Raw genomic sequence first — 14,153 nt, forward strand, 5'->3', positions numbered from 1 at the left:
CACATTAGCAGCTGTGGAGAAAGCTCTGTTTGTCCACCCACAATGAGCATCACATGGAGTGAGATGTCATGCTGTCTACCAGAAATCCAGGCCCCAAAATCGCTAGGGATCTTACCATAGTTTGCCTTGGGACTTTCCAATGCTAAGAACTGTTCAAACCTTTGCTTTCCTAACTAGTTCCCATTCTATCCCATCCTTTCCAACTTTGCCTGAAGGCCCCAGAAGGGTAGGGCAGGAAGAGAATGCATATTTACAGCCTTTGAACGCAGGCTTGGGGCTTTGTAATCCAGTGACCATCGAAGATGTAACTTGGTTATCTTCTTGGAGACACTAGCAGTGATTTTATCATTTATTCCTGTGGGAGATCTGGCTCCCTACCAGCCAAAGACGGAGCTTTCTCTTACTTCCCAGAGTTGTACAGCCAGTAGTTTTAAATGTGACTGTTCTGAGGATTCCTCTCTGCAGAGTTCAGTTACTCACTAATCATCACTGCCCAGGGAGGATGCATTTCTGAGAAATATTCTAGATGTCTTGATTGACGGAGGCTCCACTGTGATCTGAGCCAGATGTAATGTTTACCCTAAGAGTACTCACACTTATCATCCAGCACAATGGTGTCCTCTTACTAGAATTAGCATCTGCTGGATCACTGACAGCATTTCCACAGAACACACAACAAAGCGGTCAAGATCCAGGGCATCGAGCCACGCCTTAAATCGAAGCATTGTCCACCTTCTAACCCCAAGCAGACACCAAGAGGGAGCCAACAGCAGGGATCCTGAGAAACAAAGGGAGTCCAAGGAGCTATGGAGAGAATTTTCCATTTTTGGGGATGAGGATATAAAGCATCAATTTATGTGAAACCTACTGCTTGATTGAAGACTAGATTTTTGAAAGCCATCCTGTAAAACACCCTGTCCCACACATTGTTAAAGGTAAGAGGGCTAGACACAATGCTGTCACTGCAAAAAATTGAGTATTTCATAGTCTTCATCTCATAATTAGTATGGTAGTAATCAATATGACTGATATAAAAAGAACTAGATATAAGTCTTTGTTTTTCTGACGTCTTGTAGAGTTTCTGTAAGGCAATATTAATTAAAAATGTGTAGGGTAATGATATTGTAAGATCCTTTGTTGGTAAATGTGAGAAATTTCATAGATAACTCTTAATGATTGAGCCCCCTCTTTGTACACTATAGGAACATAGAACCAAATAATACTACCAATAAATGTTTGTTGGATTAATAACTTCACAAAAGGATACAACTTTTCCGGAGAGATATCAATAGGACAAAGGCCTGTAATCTATCAATTCTACTTTTAGGAATATATTATAAAGTAAATATGTGGTTGGTTATTCAATTTAGGTAAAATTATGCTCAACAAACCTTTTACAAAAAAAGATTTTTTTTTTTTTTTTTGAGACGGATTCTTGCTCTGTTGCCAGGCTGGAGTGCAGTGGCTCTATCTCAGCTCACTGCAACCTCCACCTCCCGGGTTCAAGCGATTCTCCCGCCTCAGCCTCCCGAGTAGCTGGGACTACAGGCGTGTGCCACCATGGCAAGCTAATTTTTGTATTTTTAGTAGAGGCGGGGTTTCAGCATATTGGCCAGGATGATCTTGATCTCTTGACCTCATGATCCATTCGCCTCAGCCTCCCAAAGTGCTAAAATAAGAGAAAACTTTAAACAACCCAGAATGTTTAGTAACAAAGGCCTAGTTGAATAAAACTGATCAACCATGTAGTGCAACACTATGTAGACTTAAAAATGATATTGTAGAAGAACATTTATCCACATGAAAATACATGTTAAAAAGTTTGGTGAAAAAAGTAAGACAAATATCTAAATGGCATGTTCAATATAGAATATTTTTGATAAAACATAAGCATACACAAATATTCTGCAAGTATGTTAATATTTTTAAAATGTTAACATCAGTTTTTTGAATAAAGCGAGATGTTTTTAAAATATTACTTTGTATTTAAATTTTGCATTTATTCTAAAATGAATGCTCATTACTCATGTAATAAGAAAGTAATGAAAAAATAGTAAAAAATAAAAAGGCCTCCATAAATTACATGTAATTTAATAATGAAAAACTACTTAGCTACTACCTACCAGGCCCTATATGGGCAGGCAGAGTGGAAGGTTCAAAGGAGAATTGATCAGTTCTGCTCTCCAAGCACTCATGATTCTGAGAACCAGAACAGAGACCAAGGAAGCAAACGGTGAGAAACCAAATTTTCTAAGAGCATCAGTTTCTTAAAGTCAATATCATGGAGATATCTCTGAGCCCGTGTTACATTTCCTCATGTTTAATAGTTTCAGATTCGAGAACAGCCTGGCCAACATGGTGAAATCTTGTCTCTACGAAAAATACAAAAATTACTGGGCATGGTGTCAAGTGCCTGTAATCCCAGCTACTCGGGAGGCTGAGGCAGAAGAATCACTTGAACCCAGGAGGTGGATGTTGCAGTAAGCCAAGATCGTGCTACTGCACTCCAGCCTAAGAGACAGAGTGAGACTCTGTCTCAAAAGAAGAAAAAAAAGTTTCAGAATATATCTAGGCAGAGATTCACCAGCTGTCACCTACATACTGACCAGAACAGCGTTAGATGTCCCAGTTTACCTGTAATGAACTGGGGTCCTTCCAGGCAATTATTTCAGAGCCCTAAGATTCCTGGATCTTTCTTCCTAGGCTACCCTTCCTCCTCTAAATATTCCACAGCTTACTCCCATGACTTCCTGTAGGTCTCTGATCAAATATCAATTATCAGAGAGGCCCTCTCTGACCTTTCTGTCTAAAATAGCTTCAACCCAAATACATATTCTAATACCAAGATTAGTTTTAGGTTCCTATCTATAGTGTTCAGAATGGTATGGAGAGAAAAAAAAAACATGAAGAACTCTAACCCTGTTCCTAATAAACATGACGTCTCTTTTGACTTTAAATAGTGTGGTTCTCTAGGTAGTTTGGAGCACTGTGTTCCCTGGGCTATTGTCATTAGTATAATTCCCATTCGAGATAGTTGCATTCAACTTAAGGCTGGTATCAATCAACGCTGGATGCTGCAGCTCCAGAACCTCTACATATGATGTGTGGAGGCCAAGGGAGGGGGCTATCCCCATCATCATCTAAGTGAATTCACCTCCAATCCCTTAGATCAGCATTGGGGATGTTTATCACTGTAAACATAAACACATGGGAGAGTTTGAGTGGCAAAAAAAGTCATCCATTTGGCCGGGTGCAATGGCTCATACCTGTGATCTCAGCACTTTGGGAGGCCGAGGTGGGCAGATCACCTGAGGTCAGGAGTTTGAGACCAGCCTGACCAACATGGTGAAACCCCATCTCTACAAAAAATGCAAAATTAGCAAGTTGTGGTGGCACATGCCTGTAATCCCAGCTACTCGGGAGGCTAAGGCAGGAGAATCGCTTGAATCCAGGACTCAGAGGTTGGAGTGAGTCGAGATCGCACCATTGCACTCCAGCCTGGGCAACAAGAATTAAACTCCATCTAAAAAAAAAAAAAAAAAGACAGAGAGACAGAGAGAGGGAGAAAAGTCACCCATACAACCACCAAGCCATTTAAATTCATGGTTTTTTTTTTTGGATCAGAGTTATCATCTTCACACATGGGGGAACAGGCCCATATAAGACAGTTGGTTTCAGCTCTCCAGCAACCTTGGAGTTAATGGAGCTCTTTTCAATCTTGAGCCATCCATTTTTCCAATGTACCCTATCATGGTGGAAACCTCCCAAATTATGGGGGTCTTCTCCATGATGAAGCTGAAGCACTCACTTTGCAACAAGTAACCCTTAAGTGACTCCCCAAAGATGCAATGATATTATTGGTTTACTATTAAGTCACTATAGTGACTTTAAGTGGTATGGCTGCTTAAAGAATTTACAGTTAGGGTTATTTATCCTGGAAGAACAATGTAAGGTGAGATGTTTGAGAGCAGAGACTGTTTTGTTAATGTCTGTGGCACCTATACGTGGCAAAATACTTGCCACGTAGAATTCTATTCAATGATACTGGTGTGTTTGCTAAAAAACCTGAATAGCTGATTGAGGGTTCCAGCCGTGAAGTTTGCATTTTACATCTGCAGTGCTGTGATGTTGTCCAGCTTCCTATATGCAGTGGCACTTCTCATTTTCCATTTTTTAATGACTCCTTAAATTCTTTATTTAATGACTCTTAAATTCTTTATTGTTGTAACTTACAACAAGTAACATTGAGTAAGCCTCTAGAATACAGCCTGGCACCTAAGTTCCTGATTTGAGGATGCCCAGTGCTGCCCAGGCCCTGTGGGCTGGACAAGGGAAGATGATGTGAGGGCTGCACTCTGAGCCATTCCAGTCTACTGGGAGAAATAATGAAGTTGTGCTGCCATGTCACTGCTATCCATACTCTAAGACAATTTCAAGTACTTCAGCTGAGATGAGGTAAAGGGTGAAGGTTGAGGTCAAAATACAGCTAAGTAACAGAGCGCAGAACAGAAATACAAAGGAATGGAGACAAAGGCGTGGATTGATCCAGTTGGCTGCTCAGTTCCATGCCAAGGGATGAACAGGCGTCTATCTAGAAGCAAACTCTTAAATAAGAAAAGACCTACCTTAGAAACGTAGTCACATCTCCTCCACTTGCTAAATGATGTGGCCTGTGGCATGTCACTGAGCCTCCGTTTCTGACTATGTCATTAGGGCTATGAATATCAAATGAATTAATACATATGAATGGATTTTGTTGGCAGTAAAACAATATTCAAATCTATTATGCTCTCAGTATGTGGAAGGAGGACCACTTTTACCAATATAACAAAAACTGGTGTTACCAATTTGTTATATATGAAGCATGCAGGAATAAAATCAGAGGTGTGTTCAAGCCAGCCCCCACCAGTTCCAGAGAGCTGACCGTATCCATCTACTCCCAAATCTGCCTTCAGTGATCAGATGAGGATAGTTTGCCATTGGCCACAGCGAGGATATTTACAGCAAAAAATCTGGAAAATGATACAAATCGGGACCTCTTCATTCTCTTCTGAGAGAGGTTGTTAACCCTTACCAACACAAGACTGGATGAAATGTCTGTTTCTTCCAGTTAATCTTTCTCGTATCTGATAAGGATAAGATTTTTTTCTATTTGTTTCACACTAGCCCTTTCAGACACCAGCATTTCCCTGGAATAGCAAAATAATCAGCATTCACAAGAGGAGAGAGAATGAGAAAAAAAAAAAGGCTCTAAATCTGAAGCCTGTGTCCATCTTTCTTAGAGGAATTTAAATTCCAAGGCCTATATATTCTTCAATTCCATATGGTACCATGAGGTCTCAGTAAATATCACTCAATGGCTCCAATTTAGTAACACTGTCACACACAGACACACACACACACACACACACACACACACACGAGTCATCTGCCATCTGCTGGACTTCATGTGAGAGTTGGTAGTTTCAATCAATGGAATGGTGCTCATAGACACGAACCTCTAACCTGATTGAAATAGTTTGAGTCAATAACTTCTTCCTGATTGTTGAAAGACTAATAACACATTTATATTCTTAAAAGTGGCGTCGACTATAAGCTGATGGGAAAAATCAAGTTTTCTGTGTGTTGGCTCCTCTCAAAGATGCATTCCACTATGGAAGGGGTTTATGTACCTCCTAAGAGTATGGGGCGAGGGCAGGTGCAAGCCAAAGGGAAGCGTTAGAAATGTGTCCCCTACTCATCCTGCCCTCAAACAGGGCCAGTGACAGTAACAGACACTATCTGTTTCATGCACTTACTCCCATTTCTAGATCTGGTACCTGAAACCACAGTCCCGAAAGTAGTCAAGTACGGCTATGCCTGAAGCCCAGAAGTGTGGTTTTCTACAGTGAGGAAGATTTGCATTGTGAAGCAGATGTCAGATAGAAAAAGCAAAACAGAAATATGAAGACACTGTAAGAATTTCGGGGTGATTTCTGACCTGCTCACTTTCCATCAGGGCATTCCAGGGTTTTTTGCCTTCTGAATTTTGAACAACATAGCATTTAAATGATCATTTTTGTTTCTCCCCGCTGCTCCCCAATCTAAACAACAAAAGAAGGAATTTAACCTCATATCCTCGCTCTGAAATTAGCTCTATTGTCAAAAGATGACAGCTGTATCCTGATTTCAAGAATTTCATGTTGGAATAAAACAGCATTTTTGAAACCATTGTGTTATTTCAAACAGATCTGTAATGGTCCCTCAGCAAACCATTTTCAGAAGACTTGGGTAAGTAAGATAAAAAGACACCATTTCTGAAGAGTTGCTTTTATGGGCTAGGTCAGAGTGCTCTCTTTCCATGTTGTTCATTCCCAGTTGAATTTCCTAATAGTCTATCTCCTCAGCTAACAGATGCCCAGCCTCATGTCGGAACCAGATCGCGCCACTGCTGAGATTCCATCCAGTTCCTTTCTTATTGAGCCGTTTCCCTAGCAGATGGTGCAATGCTGCAGGCATACTCCTTCCTGTTAATTACCAGCCTTCGCTACAGATGGAAATGTCAGTCAGCCTCACAGGTCCTGGTTCCTGCCATTGCCTCAGTCCCTAGCCCTCTACCTAGGCAAGATGCTGCCAACACACACCATGTGTTTTGTGACTGCTGACTAGGCAGGCAACAAAAAACAACTTACTTCATGAATATTCATGGCGGAATGTTTAAAGTTCTGTTCATCTGTGATGCTTATAGATCCGCTTAAAGGGGATGGCACCTTCCTAAGAACACTCTGCCCCTTGTTTTCCTAAACTAAGGATACACGAGTTACCAAGTGAGTTGTCATGGCAACGTAGAGAGGACCATTAAACGTCGGCCATTTGGAGCGTTCTGTAGACACATCAATTTCTGACTAACGTTCTTCTCATACCTCTAAGTGTCACTTAATTATTCTTTTCCTGCCATAACAGACCAATAGTCACCAAGCTGAACTGATTAGCTAATAACTGTTGGTTTTCATTAAACCCTGATTATCTCATTAGCGCATATGTAGCCAATATGAATTCCTTGATCTTTCTTGGTATTTAAATATACCAAATCGAGATAAGTGAATTTCAGTAGTCATCCTCTATCCATTAAGTCGAATTATTTTACTTCTGTTGGAAACATTTTAGCAATCAAAACTGGGTATCTTTTTAGGTTTAGAGGAAAAAATTAGGGCTCAGGCTTTGAGAGTAGAGAAGAGGAAGTGAGATCTTGAGGAAGCCTTTGTTTGAAGGTCATTCAGATAAGCTTTTGTTTTTTTTAATTGGTCATCTTCTTTGGGATGCTGTGTTTATGGGTGAGATCATGTGATGATGGAGAAGGTCACCAGAGCCAGGCACCTTGTCCACACACAGGGCTTCCTTCCTCCACTACTTAACCAAGAGATGTAGACGGCGGGGTCAACATTAAATACCACAAATAGGCAAAAGAGCTTCAGACAGGAGGATCATCTCCCTGAAGACAAAGTAATCATCATCCTTGGAGGGCAAAATGGGCAACGTTATGGGTATGTAAAATTGAGAAGTAGCTTTCATGAGTCCTGATTTATTTATTTAAAAATCTACATTTATCTTCTTCCTTAGGTATCTTTTGTTTTGGAATGGGACTCTGCACTATGGGATTTCTAGCGGAGACGAGAGTTACCAGAGTCAGCACTGGAGGTATGGGAATTTCTAAGCTACAGAACTGCAGTAGGGAAAATTGAAAGATGCTATTTTGGGGGTCTCACTGATAGTTATGAAGCTTAAGTCTTTTTTCCTCGTGTCTTTTTAAGAAGCATATGTTAGTTGTATGCTTTTTGATATTAAAAAAGAAAGATAAAGCATGTGTAGGTATTTTACAGTCAGAGCAGAGATGGGGATATTCTGAATGCCCTTACCCCCCAGAAAACAAAAGGTAAGCTACACATATTTCATAAAGTAATAGGAGAGGATACATCTCTAGGAAGAGTGGGGAGATAATGCCTATAGTGCAGCCAGGGCTCTACATTCCCTTGTCCAAAATCAACTATGATTGCATCTTACAATGAAGAACACACACAGTGATTTGCAGGTAAATATTTAACAACAAGCTCGCCAAAAAAAAAAAAAAAAAAAAATTGCTAGAATATATATACATGTACATAATATCATTATAAACTTTACTCATATAAAGGATGTATATCACACAATTTACAAATAATAAAATACACAATACTCTTTATTGCAAATTTTACATAAGCAATTAATTCTTACAGAATGCTTTCACTGATTTTTGCCAAGCTGCAGTATCTGTAGCCAACCTATAGTTACAATTCAGTTATGATTGGATAATTGAAACTGAATCCCTTTCTGCTAACTCTTTCCTCATTAAATTTGTTATCATTAAGTCCAATATGTGATCTACTGTTAAACTAGTTCCCATTCTCATACAAACTATTATACATTTAGTAAATCAAAGCCTGTTTCCGGTTCATTACTATGTATGTCGGAATTTCACTCTTTGTTCAATGATGTGAGGAACTTTTTTTGTCTAATTGGATAATGGTATTCAAATACAGGAAGAATATTTCTTCAATATCTTCAATATCTTTTGCTATACACAATGTAGTAGCGACATGCACAGCACACTATTAGGTTTAATCTGCATTACTGACATTTTCTGCAAATGTCATTTCTTAAGTCTAGTCAATCAACCGAGCATTAAATCAAGTTTTGTTTTATAGTGTTTGCCAATTTCTGTTTTATAAATATTTCTACCATGCCCAATTTCAAGCTACCAACATGATGTCACTGAAGGCAAAGTTGGACAGAGAAGTTATAATAGTACACTTGATTTTTAATAATGACTGTGTTTAACAACCAAATTACAAAATTGCTGAAAATTTAACCATAGGCTCTTGCAGGCTGGTACAAGTCAACTCAAACACACCACCAGGGCACCCAGTCTCTCCATTTCCTCCACTTATCATCTCTTTTGGAATAAATATATCATGTGTGTATGTTTACAAGTATGTAAAAATTACATAATTTTACAAAGTCTTATTTAAGTGAAGCTTAATAAAGCATTCAATAAATTGAATTGAACGGATGCACACTTAATGAAGCTAGTTGAAAAAATAAAATATAAACACACAGAAAGTTTAGTAATATTTGGAGTGATTTTTGCTTTGTGCCAAGGGAGATTTAACAGGACAACATGGCTTCTCAGGAGGGTGAAGACTTTCTGTATAGCCTAGTAGGGGTGGGCAAGGGGCTTAGCCTGAGCCTAGAAAAGTGGTTAAGATTTGGGTAGATGAAGAGGGAAAAAAAGAATAGTTCAGTCATTAACTCAAAGAATATGTATTGATTGATTACTGGTAATCATAAATATTAAATTTTATGTCATTAACAATCTTTAAAAGGATACACAGTTTCTCCAAAGAATGTTTTAATCTTCTAAGCAACTGGAGGGACACAAATAAATGTCAAAAATCAGTTACTTAAGGAGTTTTAAATGTCTGAATTTTAAAAATTAACCACAGTGTCTAAAAGCAGCAAAAATTGTTTTCCTTATATACTGTATCTTTAAAAATTCTGTGGAGAATAACAGCAATAGAAACTTATGAGGAAGCCAAAAATTGCTTATCAGATTTAGGAGATATACAAAAACCAAGTGTTTTGTTTTGTTTTGTTTTGCTTTGTCTTTTAATTTGGTCTTCAAAGGAGGGAGAAGAAGGATATATGCAATTAAAGGTCAAAATGATAATAACTTGGCTAGAATTCATTTTCATTTGCAGACCGGCACTTGTAGGAATTCCCTGTTAGCCCAAAGACTAGCCTGAATGAAGTTAGTTACGCATTATTTCCCAAAGTAAGAAAATTTAGCTTTCATTTCTAAAGCCGGGAAGAAAGAATTATAGACCTGTATAAAACAAACATAGATTTGTTTTGCCATAAAATGAGAAAAGAGGTCTGTAACTCTGAATAAAGAAATATCTAACCTCTAATGAAGAAAATTTAAAAAATTTACTTTTTATTGAAAAGTAAATATGGAAATAAATACTAAAAATGACCAAATTGAAATTTGTTCAATCTGGATAGTAATGTAATTAAAGTAATAAGATGTTAATTTCTCTTAGAAGGCAAACCAAGGCCATAGAAATTACTATGTTATTGCCTCTTCTGATATGAGATAGATATACTCATATACTGCTATGAATTGCTACTAATTTATTTTTAGAAGTCAGTTTGACATATGTAACTAGAACCACAATAGAGAAATGGTTAAAGATACTATGGGCCATCTGTCTGTCTGTCTGTCTCATCTGTCTAATTAGTTATCTAGAAAAACCAGTACAGAAAGAAAAAAATAACAAAATGTTAATGAATTAAAAGTGATTTGAGGTCTCTGTTTACATTTTTATGTATTTTTTCCATTTTTTTACATTAGAAACTTTTGCTTTTATAATCAGAAAAAAGAAATCAAACTTAATTTAGAAAGGAATTATACTGCTTTTGAGGAGCACAAGCTTTGGATACAGAAAGACCTTGAATTATAGCCTGCTTTGAATCTCTATGATCTGTGCAGCATTGGCTAAACATTTCTTAGACTCGGATCTTCAGTTTCACATCTTTAAAAGGCATAATAACAGAATGCTTACAGGGTTACCTTGAAAATAGCCGAGCCTAACTTACAGAGTGCTGGACGTGTGGTATGTGTTTAGTACAGGCCAGCTTCCCTCCCCAGTTCAACACATCCTGAGTGGTATCCACTGGCATTGAAAGACCAAAATCAGATCTTTTTTAGTCTCATCAATTCTATCAAAAAAACCCTCCCCCTTGTGCTCTCAACCTAGGAGGGTCAAGCCAGTGGAATGGTAATCATCTTGTGTGAGTTGTCAGTGCTCTCCTAAGCATCTGTTATGCAGGATCACGCTCTTAAGTTTGCCAAAAATTACATCGTTGATAATGTCTGCTGGAGATGCTTAGGCAAAACTCGAAATAGAAAGATAATATTTTGGAAGACAATTCCCCACAAGTGTAACCCCAAAGAGTGTTGGTTTGGGGACATGGAACAGCTGGAAAAGTAAGACCACATCGTTCAAAAGCATGACAGCACCTCTGCAAATGAGATGAGAGCTAAATATGTGTCTCAGAGATAGGAAGCTAAATCAGAACGCAGCAAGAAGACAGCACACATTCGAGAGAGGAAAAAGTGTGAAATCTGCTTCTGGCCATCAGAGGAGCTGATGCAATCCCGGCTGACTCGGGGGACAGCCACGGTGCCAGCTACAGAGGCCACATGGCTTCTAATGAGGCCAGGCCCAGTTGTAGCTCCGAAGAGTGGGTGAGCCAGCCAAATTTCACCCAAGGACAGAAGCAGCCTTAACAGCTGGTGAGTGAATTAACTTCAGGCAAACGGTTGGACCCAGGTGGAGGGACATTTTGAATCATTCCCTTATGGGTAAGAAAAAGAACAAAACATCTTAGGAAACAGAGCTACCATGGCCTCTTTATTTCAGTTTAGTTTCTTCTGTCAGCCTTCTTTGGGGGCCAGGGAAGGAGCCAGGCAGCAGGGAGAAGCTTGGGGGCTTGAGGGACTGTGGAGCGATGACACATCAGTGTGAGACTGCATAAAAGGAGGATGGGGAAGTCAGGGCCCAGGGTGCACTTGCATTGCAGAGCTGGGAAGGAGGCTGCACTTTATCAAGGCAGCATTCCACCTGAGTTAAAGGAAAACATTTTAGGTGATGTGAGCTCTTAAAAAGAGATTTCCTCTTAAGAGAACCTCTTCAGCATCTTTTTTATCTGCAGCTCTTATCAAATGCTGGGTCCCTGGCATTTGCACAGGAAATATTATTGACCTGCCCCAGAGTGTCTCTACTCCCAAGATTTACCTGTTTCTGGAGCGGGCTGTCCTCATGAGGCCTTGTCCCTGGAAGCGCCCTGCAGAGAGCAGGCTGATCCTGAAGGGACGGAAGAAGGGCTTCTTGCATTGACTGGAAACCTGAATCCTGAAGAATTCAGGAAAAGCCCGCACCCTGCAGTTTGAGCACCATCTTGCCACCTGGTGGCTGCATCCCTAAATTGCAAGGGCAGGTCTTTGTTTTAACAAGCCTCTAAATAAGTGAATTTGCAAAATAAAGTCATGAGGTGAAGCCATTTTGACAAATGTTAGAGATGCGAGCATCTTAGAAGGATGGGTAGAATTTAAAAAAAAACAAACATATGTTGTGAGAGAATATAGCTTCTCTGGTGAGAAAGAGGTCAAATCAAATGTGAGTGGGCAGACAGGAAACAGGAGGCTAACGCAGCACCCAGGCGTGGGTAGGATACCGCATACCGCCCTGACATGCAGGTTATTCCAGGAAGATGTCTCTCTCTGTGAGGGCTGAGGTTACCACTGTTCCTACGCAGCCCAGGGAGGAGAGGGGTCTGGTAACATTGTGCGCCTCTCCTTTTTTGACATTTTAATATTTGACCCCTGTTTACGTGTGCAAAAACCTTCTCAAGGCAGCACAACATCTTTTGATTTTTTAACATCAGCACTGAGTTTACCTTTTTTTTTTTCGATCACTTTTGTCTTCTTCCTTTCCCATTCTCTTCTTTAGTTGACAAGCACTGGCTACCATCTATGTGTCAACAGTTGTGTCATGAGTTTGAGATGGGCCAACAGCACATGGAACTCAAAGGTGACTAAGGGAGAAAGGAAAGTAAATCAACAATCAGAGTCCAGAGAGCTACATGCAGTGCAACCCATGGTTTTATGGGAGAACCGAGAGGGGCACCTCACTCTGGAAGGAACAACGCCAGGAGAGGCTTTGAGGTGCCAATAATGTCCAGGTGATGTGCAAATGTGTAGGAGCTAGCAAGACAGAAAAGCAGCTATTAATGGGGAAGTGGTGTGGGTGACATTTCAAATAGAGGGAATAGCAGCCAAAAGAAGATTAAAAAGATATGTTTAAGGAAATGCTGGAACGACTATTTCACATGGCCGTGGTGCCAGAGATAAGTTTAGAAGACATGCACAGGATCAGACCAGGGAGGGTGAGCCAGTGGCTCTGCATTTCACCCTGGCAACTCTGAACTCCTGCTGGAGAATTTTAAGCAGGGGAGGAACAGCTACCTGACAGACACAGATAAACATCCTGGAAAGATCGCTCCCACTGCAGTGAGAAAGGAGCCATGCTGGAGACTGCAGCTGCACAGGCCAAGGAGGCCTTCTGAAAAAGTTCATCTGGATGAAGGCAAATCCAAGAGCAGCTTAGCTGGCAGAACTGACAGACCGTGGTGCTCCTACAGAACAGGTGGGTGACGGGAAGGGTCTCGAGGAAATGCACAGAGGGTGTGAAAAGTTCCAGGTTGAAATCCTAGGTGCAGGCTACGCAATGGCCATTTAAGCATTTATGAATGGAAAATCCAGGGTGCACAATGCTTTGAGGAGAGGGTCACTTTGGATTTGCCTCTGGAGTCTACAGGCATGGTGTCCTTGGGCGCCCAGCCATGGAAGTCTGGGGTCTGGGCTGGTAGCTGGATCTCAGCCTCCTTCAGCTCCCTTTTTCCTCTTTTTGTTTATTTTTCATTCTTTCCCCTCTCCACATCTCAGTTCTAACCTCTTTGTCTCAATATGCTCTTTTTTGTCTGTTCTTTAAATAGGAACTTGTTTGGAATTGAGCCTTGATTCTGAAAAGAAAGTATCAGAGGGCAGCATTTGAACTGGCATTTAAGGTGTCAACCAGGGGGAATTTGGTGCTGACCAGTAAAAGGAGAAAATCCCAAAGAGAAGCTCCATCACCAGGGACAGGAACAGACTCCTGACTAGAAACTCCGTGGATGTGCTGAATCATTCGGATACTTTCCAGAAAATTATTTTACCTACTCAGAAGGCTGGGCATCAGCCAAAACAGGCTGGAAAACCACAAGGAAAGACATTTCTATGAAGTAACTAGAGTTTTCGGGCTTCTACTCTAGAGGAATATAAGAGGAACTTTCTTTAAAGAGTGTGCAGGTGGTTCCTTTTAAGCTCACCTGTCTGATTTTTCAAACAGATCAAGGGGTGATGGCAGGGAAATGTCTCCCCTGGGAATCTCACCCCTCCATTTGCTAAAGAGAAAGAGCTTCAATCCCTTGACAGGATGATGAAGAAACAATAATAAACTGCTGTGACCAAGTCTCAT

General features: G+C 40.2%; 2 long non-coding RNA genes across 2 annotated transcripts; one reads left to right on the top strand and one right to left on the bottom strand.

The window, feature by feature from the left end:
- Window positions 1-662: 662 nt before the first annotated feature.
- Window positions 663-6,083, bottom strand: LOC131380923 (uncharacterized). The gene is made up of 4 exons (XR_009209223.1): window positions 5,981-6,083; window positions 4,626-4,715; window positions 2,124-2,199; window positions 663-778 (listed from the first exon to the last, which is right to left on the bottom strand). It is a non-coding gene; the product is annotated as an uncharacterized LOC131380923 (long non-coding RNA).
- A 1,179-nt stretch (window positions 6,084-7,262) lies between these two features.
- Window positions 7,263-13,881, top strand: LOC131380961 (uncharacterized). The gene is made up of 3 exons (XR_009209299.1): window positions 7,263-7,482; window positions 7,600-7,677; window positions 13,633-13,881. It is a non-coding gene; the product is annotated as an uncharacterized LOC131380961 (long non-coding RNA).
- Window positions 13,882-14,153: the final 272 nt, after the last annotated feature.

This window comes from Hylobates moloch, unplaced genomic scaffold, assembly GCF_009828535.3.
Source record: "Hylobates moloch isolate HMO894 unplaced genomic scaffold, HMol_V3 SCAFFOLD_13, whole genome shotgun sequence".
Lineage (NCBI taxonomy): Eukaryota > Metazoa > Chordata > Mammalia > Primates > Hylobatidae > Hylobates > Hylobates moloch.